This window comes from Euprymna scolopes, chromosome 3 (genome assembly GCF_053919585.1).
Source record: "Euprymna scolopes isolate OS-2025 chromosome 3, ASM5391958v1, whole genome shotgun sequence".
Taxonomy (NCBI): Eukaryota; Metazoa; Mollusca; class Cephalopoda; order Sepiida; family Sepiolidae; genus Euprymna; species Euprymna scolopes.
The window spans coordinates 111,925,124-111,938,369 of NC_136484.1; positions in this window are offsets into that span (position 1 = coordinate 111,925,124).

The following is a 13,246-nucleotide window of genomic DNA, read 5'->3' on the forward strand; positions in this document are numbered from 1 at the left end:
TATGGTAAATAAAATTATGGGGTGTTCGCGCCTGACCTTCATAGAATGGAAATATGTCACAAAGTTTAACAACGTGTTTTTTTAAAGGGGTGAGGGTCCACAATAACACCTTAACTTTAATATTAATTCACGTTAGCTTTTATTTATTTTTTTGAGTTGAATCATATTGTGTCGAATAAATTCACCTCATAAATTCACGTTCTTATTAAAGTGAAAGACAAAAAAGCCCCCCAAAAGTCGGAATTTTAGACAATTCTCGACACAAATTTTGCATAACTCTGTTTTTTTCCTTCTCCGCTTGCACATGGCACTCGTTCGAAAATAGATAAATAGATAAATAATAAAAAATAAGAACGTTACTCGTTATCGTGTCAAAAGAAGGAAAGATCTTGCTCACGTTATTACGTGTCTTTTTAATAACATTTACATAACCTTTTTATTTTTATTTATATATCTGTTTAAGTTTTTTTTGTCAGTGTACTAGAAGGAATTCAGTTTATTACAACCCTTTCTGCGTGTTCTTTACATTACAATAGTACAACCCTGAATCCGACGGCGAAATACTACACCGTTCAATACTGTAAAACTGAAACGAAGCTGTTCTGCTTGAAATAGGAGCCATTTTCTTTTTAATCATATTTACATCGATTCTTTGATTTAAAAAACTAAAGTAATTACGTGTTTACTTTTTTAATATCCCATTTTGCTGTTTCAGATTATTTTATTAAAGTAAGTAAAGTTTCATTATTTTTCAAAACTGTTTTTGTTTCTTTGTTTTTCGATATTTCGTCGATATTATTTAGTAAGAGTGTTTAGCAGAAAAGCCAACAAACGACTACCCGAAAAAATAAACATACAAGAAATAAATTTTACCATTGTCAATAAAAGTCCAGATCATGTTTTTTTTTGTTTTAAAATAGTTTTTAATGCTCTTTACTTGAAATAATTTCAGCGAACCGAAATTAAAACGAAATTTGAGGCGATAACTACTAAAATGAATTTTTATATAAACTACACATGCCATAATCGAATATTCCTCAAGCACAAAATAACGGAAAACATTAAAATATGTTTATAAATATTCCTTACGTTGACAGAACTCTTAAATTGTTAACACAGAATGCTCAGGTGCGCTCCTTCAAATTGAAAACGGGGCTCTCCATTTCAAAGTCGCTGCCATTTTGATTTTTTAAACCGGTTCGTGAATTAAAAAAAAGATTTTTTTATAAACTACTTAATAATACAAACTAATGAACTTTTCTACCATAAAAGTAACTTTTATTGAATATGGTAACATTTATTTCTTGTATATTTATATTATAATATGTATAACATTTTCTCTTTGTAAGAAAACATCATTTTGTTAGTCACTCTTAGCTACGAATGGAAACAAAGTTGATATAAAAAAAATATATTTTCTCGAAATTCATCATATTTTGCTCAGGGTAAAATTTTTGAGTATCAAAACCTATATCTTTACAACCCCCTCCTTTTTATAACCTATCATACTTTCATCAATCACAGTCCATTTTCTGTAGGCTATTTTTGAACCCAGTCAACGATGGGTACTTCTGCTAGTATATATATATATATATATATATATATATATATATATATACATATGTATGTTGTTAATTTGTTTTTGTTAGTGATACTTTTTGAATGAATTCAATTATTCATCAATCACAGTCCATTTTCTGTAGGCTGTTTTTGAACCCAGTCAACGATGGGTACTTCTGCTTGTATATATATATATATATATATATATATATATATATATATATATATATATATATATATGTGTTGTTAATTTGTTTTTGTTAGTGATACTTTTTGAATGAATTCAATTATTTATACTAAAGTGCAGTTTTACCTAAATGCAAGTTGAGAATAATTTTCCCTTTGAATAATTGGTAACCCCAAATTGGAAGAGGCATATGATGTATTTTTTTTAATATAGTTATCCACTGACGCGTGTTTCGTCGTCTACGACCTATCAGAGTGGCTGAATCTGACGAGATTCGAGATTGAGCTACTCTGATGAGTCGTAGACGACGAAACACGTCTGAGTTGATAATTATACTTTAAAAACAATATTTGAATATATCGACTGGTGTTAATCGTGACGCCTTGCCCTTAACATTCCCGAAAGCATGAAACAGTAGTGTTTGTAGGTATTTAATTATTATTTTAAAAATCTACTTATGGCAGCCACTTTAAGAAACTCTCGTGGGGAAGATATACACGAAGTTTTTTTCCTAAGGGTGCAGTCCACAACTCCATCCTTGTCAGAGACTATTTGACCAAGATGGACATCAAAAAACTTCATGCCCCTCCCTATAGTCCAGACTTTGCTCATTGTGACTTTTGTAAATATAAATCTCAACTGAATTAAAGTGTTATATCCTTACTTTAAATAAGAATACAGCAAGAAACGCGGGGTTATGGGTGAAAGACCAAGGGTTTATTTACAAGGGAATACAGGTGACATAAGAGTTACTCGACATATCTTCTTATCCTCTTCCTGTCTTTTCTTCCTTCCCTCTCAGTCACGTGAGAGGGTAGAGTTCATTTAATCTATGAAGGGATGTTAGGCTATTCCATTACATCATCTTCCTCCCAGGCTTAATTCTTCCATAGAATTTTGCTTCTACCAATTTGTCCTTTTTAGACTTTGTCCAAAAAAGTTCGGTCCTTTCCCTTTTCCTTTCACTTGTCCTCACCATTTGTGTTTGTCGATTTTTTACTTTTGGAGAGTGACTGGATTTCTGAGTTACTGGTACTTCCTTGTTTGGCGGTTGTATATGGAAAGTGTCATATAGCACTTCCATTGGTAACTCTTGGTTTCTGACTGTTTCTATGTGTCGGGGTCTCAGTCGGTTAATATATTTATAATGTAAACCATTCTCCCAATTCTTCTTTAGATTATGTCTTCTTCCCCAAAACTCCACCCTGTACGATATAATTTTGAAGAAAACTTTATCCCCGTCATTGTAAGTCTAGTACCTTACATTATCCTTGAAACTTTTCTTTACTTTTTCTATTAGGATTAACCGGTGGAACACCGAACGCACCTTCCTGGCAAACATAATTTCAGCTGGGGATAATTTAGCATTTGGATTTGGATTTGGTGTTATCCTATATATTGCGAAGAATTTTTTAATGCTTTTTTTCTTCCGTGTCGATGTTATTATTCTTTTTTAAAGCTCGTTTAAAAGTATCAACACATCTTTCCGCTTGTCCGTTTGATCAAGTGGTAAAAGTTAGTGTTGTAATGTGTTCAATGGCCAGTGCCTTACAGTAGTGCTTGAATTCTTGACCTGTGAACATAGTTCCCTTATCACTAACAATTGTTTTCAGAATGCCGAAACGACTAAATAACTCGTCCAGCGCTTTTATCGTGTTTGCCGCTGTAGGGTGTTTGTATCTAAAAATGTCTTGTTATTTTGACATACTATCTACGATTACTAGGTAATAATATCCCTTCAGAGGTCCTGCGTAATTTATATGGATGCGTGTCCAGGGTACATCTGTTTTAGGCCAAGGTTGGGTCCGTATGGGGGGAAATCTTGCGGCTAGTTGGTAACCTCTACATAATTTCACTATTTTCTCAATGTCCTGATCCATTCCAGACCAGTATACGAATCCTCTCATTAGGGCCTTCATTCTGGAGATTCCAGGATGTCCCATGTTGAATTCCTTTAGGGCTTTCTTTTGTAATACTTGCGGTATTACCATTCTGTCTGCGTACATTCAGAGTTTCATCACACATAGAAAATGGAAACACTTTTAATCCTTTTCTATTCTTTTTGTCTTGCCCCACTTGTTTTTTTTATCTTGTTAATATATTTATCTGTTTTCGCTGCTTTCTTTATTTCCGCAAGTGTAACAGGAAGTTCCCTAACAGTATTTATTAATATATCTGTTAGTTCATTTTCTTCTTTTAGTGCTACTATAAGAGTGTCTTCAAATTTAGTTTTACTGGGAATCAATCTCGACAAACCATCTGCATGTGCAATTTTACTAGATGCTAGGTGTTTCATTTTGAAATCGTAATTGAGCAAAATGATACCCCATCTCTGTAATATATTTGCCGTATGAGTAGGAATTCCTTTTTTCGAACCAAAAATCGATAGTAATGGTTTATGGTTCGTTTCCAAGACGAAAGATCTTCCATGAATGAATCTATGAAACTTTCTCACGGCATATACAATCGCCAAACCCTCTTTTTCGATCTGACTGTACTTTCTTTCAGCGGGTAATAAAACTCTCAAGGCGTGAGAAATTGGTTTAGTAGATCCGTCTTCCATTCTGTGTAGAAGCACCGCTCCTAAACCGTATTCGCTCGCATCTGCCGCTACAATTAGATCCTTTTTCGGATCGTAATGTGCTAACGCTAGATCCGATAACAAACATCTGTTAATTTTTTGGAATGCTGTCTCACATTCTTTTGTCCAGAGCCATTTTTTATTCTTCTTCAATAATTCATTTAATGGTGCTCTTTGTTCGTGCATATTTGGGATATAAGAATTATAGTAGTTTGCTAGACCCAAGAATGACTAACTTCGCTACATTGTCTGATCTAGGTACGTCTCTAATTGTTTCTGTCCTATTTGGGTTAGGTATTTTACCTTTCCAATCAATTATTTGTCCCAAATATTCAATCTTATCTATACCAAAAGTATATTTTTCCAGAGCCACTTTAAATCCGTAGTCTTCTATTTTCTCGAATACCTTCCGAATATGGTTTTTATGTTCTTCACCAATTTTGCTTCTCATCGAATGTCTAAATAAGCCGTTGCAAAGTCCAAGCCTGCTAGCATGGCATCCATAATTTGTTGGAATAAATTTGGTGCTACTTCCAACCAAAACGGCAATCGTTTTAGCGAAAATAATCCTTTATGTGTATTCATTGTCAGGTATTTAGAACAATCTTCGTGGACTTTGACCTGCAAATATGCTTCTGACAAGTTAATTTTTGTGAAAATTTTTCCTCCATTTAACTTAGAAAATATTTCCTCAGGGGTAGGGAGTGGATAGTTATGATCTTTTAAGGAATCATTCAGGCCCCTTGAAAAATCTCCATATACCCTGATTTTTTTAATTTTTATTTTTCACATAAACTGTAGGTGATGCCCATTCAGAGTAATTCACTTTTTTTTATTACTCCGATTTCTTCGAGTCTATTTAATTCTTTCTCGATTGTTTCTAATGCCGAATACGGAACCTTCCTTTTGGGTTTAAACACCGGTTTCGCTTCATCTTTCAGTTCAAATTTCACTTCCGTTTTAGTGCAGCAACCCAAACCATCAGAAAATACATGTATAAAATCCTTCTTCAAATCCCAAGCAAATCTTCCTGGCAGTTTGGGACTTTCAGATCCTGTCACATTTACTCTTTTGCAAAATGAGTCTATTGGTTTCTCCCATAAATTGAAAAGTATTATCAAATCTATACCGAATAGATTAGAATTTTTTCCAGGTATCACATACATTTTAGTTTTTAACGTATTTCTATTTGGGGTCACATTAGTATAAAATTCACCCTTAAATTTTAATCTATTTCCAGACATTCCTCTGGCAATTTTCTTTGTGTTTTACAGCTTTGGAGAACCAAATTTCTTCCATGTTGTTTCATCCATTAAGGATATGTCACTTCCAGTATCCAAAATACAGTTTAATTCCCGGCCATTCACGCTGACTTCAATATATTTCCTTTTTTTTACTATACATGGACTCTTTTTTAGAACCAATGATATTTATTTCAGGCTTACAGTATTTTTCCTTTTTGCATACTATTTACTTGTGTCCTTTACGTCCGCACTTATAGCATATTTTGCTTTTGAAGAAGCACTCTTTTGTGACGTGATTCTTTCCCCCACACGTCTTACAGTATTTTTCTACATAGTGGTCACCTTGCTTTACCCTTTGTATTTTGTCAACATTTTTCTTTTCGATACTAGTATTATCCTGTTTAAATTTATCAGTTTCCAGCATTCCTCAGTAACTTTCTGTAAGGTTATTTCTATGTCTTGGTTCATAATGGATAATGTCCTAGAACGAATCTCTTTATCCTTCGAGGATGTTAACCCTCCCACAAATATCAAGCATTTAAGCATGTCCTCTTTTAGGTCTTTCAACTTAAATAACTCGAATTGGACATTTACTCTCCCATCATAGGCGATAAAGTCTTCATCAACTTGTTTCAAATATTTAAACGCATTTAACAAGTATGAAATAAGCTATCCCGTTCCCCGAAAATGTTCGATAAAATTTCTATAGTCTTTTTAAAAGAAATATCTTCGGGTTTCCTTGGGAGTATAAAAGTTGTATACTTGGTATTTTCATGTGAACTCAGTTTTTGCAACAGTAAAATAATTTTTTCTTCATCCGACCAGGCCTGACATCGTTTGGAAAAATATTTTCGTATCTACGATAATATGTTGAAAACGTTAAGCCATTAGTTGGTTCATATAAAAATTCTGTCAGCGAATTTGCAATTCCTTCCGCAGTGAACCGAGAATCCTTTTTTCTTCTTGTTTCATTGATATTGTTTTTAATACTTCATTTTGTTTTAACTGTTCTTTTTGTAAAAATTCCATTTGACTTTGTTGAGCTGTTAATTGTGTCGTTTTTGTAAACTCGGCTAATTGTTCCATGTTGAAGGATTTTTTTTAAATGCAGTAATAAAACAAAAGGCATTAAATAAATTTACTAAATAGTTTTTTAAACAACAAAAACATTCTCTTTTAGACAAGGTTTTAATACAAGCGTTCTTTTCCGCTGTATTTCTTTTCTTCTTATGTAACAAAATAAATTTGAAATGGACACTTTCAAAATTGTTCCTTTGAATGCTTCGTGAAATGTAAATTTCTTTTTTTTTTCAGTAGGACCGTAAAAGACTGAATTAAAAAAAAAAGTAATTTACATTTTGTGTGTGTCTTAGCTTTTTTCTCAGTAGTTGAATTTTTTCGTGCAGTATGTTTTATCTTCGTTTTCCAATATGTTTTTGGCTTCAAGTTTCCTTTTTGTGAATTCGAATCCTGTCGCCATTTGTTATATCTTTACTTTAAATAAGAATACAGAAAGAAACACGGGGTTATGGGTGAAAGACCAAGGGTTTATTTACAAGGGAATACAGGTGACATAAGAGTTACTCGACATATCTTCTTATTCCCTTCCTGTCTTTTTTCCCTTCCCTCTCAGTCACGTGAGAGGGTAGAGTTCATTTCATCTATGAGGGGATGTTAAGTTATTCCATTACATCATGATGTTGACCATATAATTTATTCCTCTATGAACTTTGAAATATAGTCTGTTCTCATTTATTCACTATATATATCCTAGCAAAAGTACCCGTCGGTGACTGAATTCAGAAACAGCATACAGAAAATGGACTCTGATTTATGAAAGTATGATAGGTTATGAAAAGGAAAGGTTGTAAAAAGATAGCTTAGAATTTGGGGGTATCAAGACCAAAGCAAAATATGATGAAAGTAAAAATAGATAAACCCCATAATTTATTATACCATACCTGTTCACACTGAAACACTTATCACAATATTTTATGGATCTATATTAAAAACTCTTGTTAAACTTTGTGACATATTTCCATTCTATGGAGGTCAGCTGCTAACGAAGATACCATAATTTTATCATACCATATTTCTTCAAACTGAAGCATAGTTATCAAAGTATACTTACGCAGTTAGATATGAAAAGTCTTTATTAAAGTTTGTGCCTATTTCCATTCTATGGAGGCCAGGCGCGAACGCAGACCCCACAATTTTATTATACCATATCTATTTAAGTTAAAACATCCTTATCAAAGTATTCATATGTACATCTATATCAAAAACACTTGTAAACGTTTTTTTTTATTTTTAAATTTTTTATTTCCATACTTTGTGGACAAGGCGCGAACACAGACCCCACAATTTTAATGAACCACCGTTCTGTCAGATCAAACATTTCTGTGTCTCGATACATCTCTATCATTATATGTAATCATTTTTTTTAAATGGTCAACCATATAGGAGCCTATTCGTGACCAGACACACACACAGACATAGACATTCATCTTTATATATATATATATATATATTAGGCTAACAAAAATTTCTTGACGTTTTTAAATTCAGATGAACATATATCGACTTAAACAAAAAAGAATTTGATCGAAATAAGTGCCATCAGAATCTACACACATTTGCCAACGCAGAACAAGTGTATTTATGCAAGTAACGAAAAATCCTGCGTTCTGGTGGCGATAAAGTCGCTTAAAGCGTTTTTGATATCGATGAGGTTTTTGAAGCGTTTTTCACGCAGAAAGTTATCGAGATACTTGAAAAAGTAGTAGTCAGTAGGTTAAGGGTCTTAAGAGTATAGCGGATGAGGCAGAGTTTTGTAGCCCAATTAGTTCAACTTCCGTACGGTCGGTTTAGCAACATGCGGTCAAGCAGGAGAATTGGGTATTTCCTGTTGACTAATACTGGGTGTTTTTGTCGAGGTTTCTGATATATTTCATCTATCTGTTTACAGTACCTCTCCGCCGTAATGGTTTCGCCTGCATTCAAGAAAACTGTAATGTGTGAGACCGGTCGCAGATCGCTAAACAGTCTGAATGACTTTTTTTTTATGCAACTCTGACTTCGAGAAGTGTCGTGTAGCTTCGTCGACGCATGACATATCAGAGCGCACTTGAGGATAAGAGTTAATTAGATTGTCAGGTGAATGTGAGAGAATACGTTGAAAATTGATGATAGTGATCGAAATTAGACAGACTTTACTTTTTTAAGAAGATAACTCAATAAGAACTTTCGAATATTGGACCTGTACGACACTATTGTTCCCGGGCACCAATATGACACTATCGCTTTCCGAAGAGAGTTACTTGGTTGAAGAACGTCCTGAGAACGCAACCATCTCATTTTGTCTAAATGTATGTTTTCTTTAATAGCCGACGTTTCATTTTCTTCGATGACGAGTTCTCCGGGTGTGACCTTTCGTTTTCTAGGATCTCATATCGTGTTGACTCAGTTGAATATTAATAAACGACTGTCATTCAAACCCAGCCGACATACTCTACCATTCCCAAACTCACAAAGCACCTGATTAACACATTTGCACCTCACAAGTACAGACAAGTTATGCACAAGGTTCATTAATGTATTGTGCCACACCTGAAAGCAGCTATGGTGTAGTAAACTTGGAAGCAACCCCGTGGTATTGTGTTTCACAGATTGGTAGTTCTTAGGAAAAAAAAAACTCTAGCCCATTTATGTTTCTATTAGTTTTAGCTACACGTGACAGGAAAAGAAAATTATTTATATTTGTTGTAGCTAGACGAGTTGTGTTGAGAACTTTTTTTACAAGAAAGGAACCAGAGATTGGAGTTTACTCAAGTATCTACCATAAAAATATCAACAAGGCATGAAAAGTCTCTACTATAATAAAAAAGATTACAGGGAAGAAAAGAAGACATCTCATTATCCCCCCCTTATTCTCTTTTATCTCTGTGTTATTAGCACGCTTTCTCCCTTGTTCTGAAATAAATGGATCCAATAGGATATTGCTACAGAAACGTATCATCTCATCTCTTTTCCTAACCAATTGCGACTCCTTTTCTCTCCTTTTTAGACTATTATCTTTTATCTTTTTTCTTTCTCGTTCGTCGGTTTTTAGTTCTTTACGCCACAATGCCAATTTAAGGTTGGCCACTAGAGTCACATCCTGCTGAATTTCAGAACTAATTACAGATGCCATATCAACCGCACCTTGAATGTCGTTTCTTCTCAGCAAGCGTCATATTTCTACTTTTAGTTCAATGTTTTTTGGATTCATGTAACGCATTTTATCTTTTTTTTAAACTGTGTCCTCGCGTCTATATACGAAGCTCGGTTGGTCCGTCTAACAGTCGTTTAAAATTAAGCATCTCCATCGCCGAGCGAGCACATTGAATGGAAGCAACTTGTTTAAGATTCATCCATTTAGAGACTATCGGTCGGCCAATCTGTCACGCTTTTATTTAAAACATCATTTGAATTGCCAAACGAGCATATTGAAAGAATTCACTTTTATCTTAAACTAGCATGGGCACCCGACGTTGCCCGGGTGTTTGGATGTGTATGTTGAGCCAAAAAAAAAAAAAAATTGGTAGTAGGAAGGCAGCCTCGAACCCGTATCGCAAAGGAGGAAAAGAACGGGGTAAAACCTATCGTTTATGCTGCTACGACCACTGCCAAACCGGAAGCCCGGAAGCGACGTTTTTTAAAAGCAAGGCTAGACAATCTAAACGAGAGGATTACTTTAAAAAATATCGGCGAAAAAAGTGACGCCCCCTCCTGTAGAAAAGTCCTAGTTGAAGGGGAAGATATTAATGTTTTTTGCCAATTTTCGATATTTGTCGTATGAAAGATCGAACTTTAAAACGATACTGATCTTGGTAAAATCAGTCGCCTCTATTGAAAGTTTAAGGCAGACATACAAACAGACATAATACATACATTTATATACTGGTAACTAAATATTTTCGACCCAAACTGATGAAAAAGCTTGTACTATCTCTGAATACCCTTTATGTAAAATTTCAAATATTTAGACCAGAAATTGTCTGAGTAATTTGGAAGAGACCGAAGAGGTCAATTTTTTAAAAATTTTGACCTCTATTATGATCCCCTAAACATTTATTGTTTTGGGCTCAAACCAAGTTATTAAGTTAGATTAATGTCCAAGGAACCTCTATCTAAAATTTCAAGTGCGTAGACCCAAACTTATCGGAGGAGTTTGGTAGAGTTCTCAAAGGTCAAATCGTTGAACTTTGACCCCTTAATCGCCAAATTTCTGGCTGCAAACGAATTACATCGATTTTCCCAAATCTCAGTGCCATGTATATCAAATGTCGAGTCTGTAGACTAAAAATTGACAGAGTTATTGCGTAGGGAAATGTACACAGACACACACACAGACACACACACAGACACGTTCACTTATATATATATATATATATATATATATATATATATATTTGTTTAACAAAAATATATACGTATACATAAATATATATGGAAACCGTTTTGTGTTTACTAACAATTTTTTTCGTAAATATTATGCAAGTATGAATCAAGTAGAATATCTGCATGAATATAATTACAGGTAATAGTTAACTAAAGATGATTATCCTATTAAAAAACCGAAACAACTAATATGGAATTAATTAAAATGAATGTTTAAAAGAATATGCATATTAGCTAGATCGTTTCCTAGTGAATGCAATTCCACAACCAAGATATAAGAAAATTGTATTTTATTTTTAAATAAATAAAAAAGAGGGGTTTTAATATGAATATCGATACACACAAAAGAAAACCGAATTTATAGGAGTATAGATAGATAGATAGAAGATGGGTAGATTTTGGTTAGTTTTTTGCACGGTTTAGTTTTAAATATCTTTTTCGATGGTGCGTCACCTTCCTGATGAACCGCCCCTTAAGTAGACATTTTTATTAAACCCCCACACTAACGTACTGTAGATGCAATAACCCGTATCCCTGAGTGGCTTCCGGGCCTTGATAAGTGGTAATCACCTTGTAAAAAAAATGTCACCTTTAAATTATCATCTTTCTTGGTCTTTCACGTATATGTTTTCAATAATATTTGAGTTAACCTATCACGTCTAAGTCTTTAATATCATTTTCATTGGTCTATTACGCTTAAGTTTAGTAGCAGGGACGCCCGGTTTTGCCTGGGCGTAAAACACGCTTAAATATGATATTTTAGTTCATGCAGATTTCATATATATTATTATAGAGTCAATTATCTTTGTATTATCATATATTATATTGTACCCAATATATAATACTGATATAAAAAGCGACTATATATATGCCTTTGGTGTACTCAGCTGGAATCGAAACCGAAACAAAATATATAGCGCTCCAGTTTATTTCTTACAATCTGAGCTATAGTTAGTTGGATCCGAAATAGATATACATGAACTAATGTAAACATATAAAGGTGCATGTGTACAATAGAACTTTCAGGTGACTTACGCCTGCCAAGTTCTCATTTTCTTAAATGTTGACGGCTTAGAAATTATTTTTGCTGGCTAAAAATCCATGAAAACCTGCTCGCATAAAACCCGACTAACAGCACTCTGTGACTGCGCGTTTCGGGGGAGATGCAGTATGAAAAAGTGAAGACAGACATAGTGAGTTTTATAAATATAATTTACAATGAGTGAATATGCCGTAATGCAACTTTCAGTTTATCACTAGTAGTTCAGCCCGGGCTTGGCTATGGCCCTACCTACTGCAGAGGTCAATTTTTTAAAAAATTGACCCCAATTTTGACACTTTAACGTTTATTGTTTTGCGCTCAAATCAAAGTAAAAGGCGGAGGAGTTTCCCAAGGTCAAATCGTTGAACTTTGACGCCTTGACAACCAAATTTCTGGCTGAAAACGGATTACAAAGATATTCTTAAATTTCAATACTCCTTATATCAAATCTCGATTCTGTAGACAGAAAATTGACAAAGTAGTTTGGCAGAGAAATGTACACACACAGCCACACACAGAGAAAATTTCACTTTTATAGATATACTAGCATTTCAGCCCGGCGTTGCCCGGGTGTTTGGAGGTGTATGTTGAGCAAAATAAAAAGTGGTAGTAGGAAGGCAGGCTAGAACTCGTATCGCAAAGGAGGAAAAGAATGGGGAAAACGTGAAGTCTTTGCTGTTACGACCACCGCTAACCCGGAAGTGACGTAGGTTTTAATTATGGCTAGACAATCGAAAGGAGAGGATGACTTTCGAAAGTATCGGCGAAAAAAACGACCCCTCCTGTAGAAAAGTGCCCAATTGAAGGTAAAGATATTAATGTTTTTAGCTAATTTTTCGATATTTGTCGTTTGAAAGGTCGAGCTTCAATACGATACTGATCTTGTAAAAATCCGTCCCCTCTCTCGAAAGTTTTAGGCAGACATGGAAACCTTTATACATACATACCCATCAACAGCCAAATTTCTTTCCGAAAACGGATTAGGAAGATTTTCCCAAATATCCATACCCTACATATCAAATTTCGAGTCTGTAGACTTAAAATTGACAGATTTATTGTGTAGGGAAATATGAACAGACAGACAGACACCCACACAGACACTTATATATATATATATATATATATATATATATATATATATATATATATATATAAATTTGGTAAGTAATCTTATTAATTGGAGTTCTTAT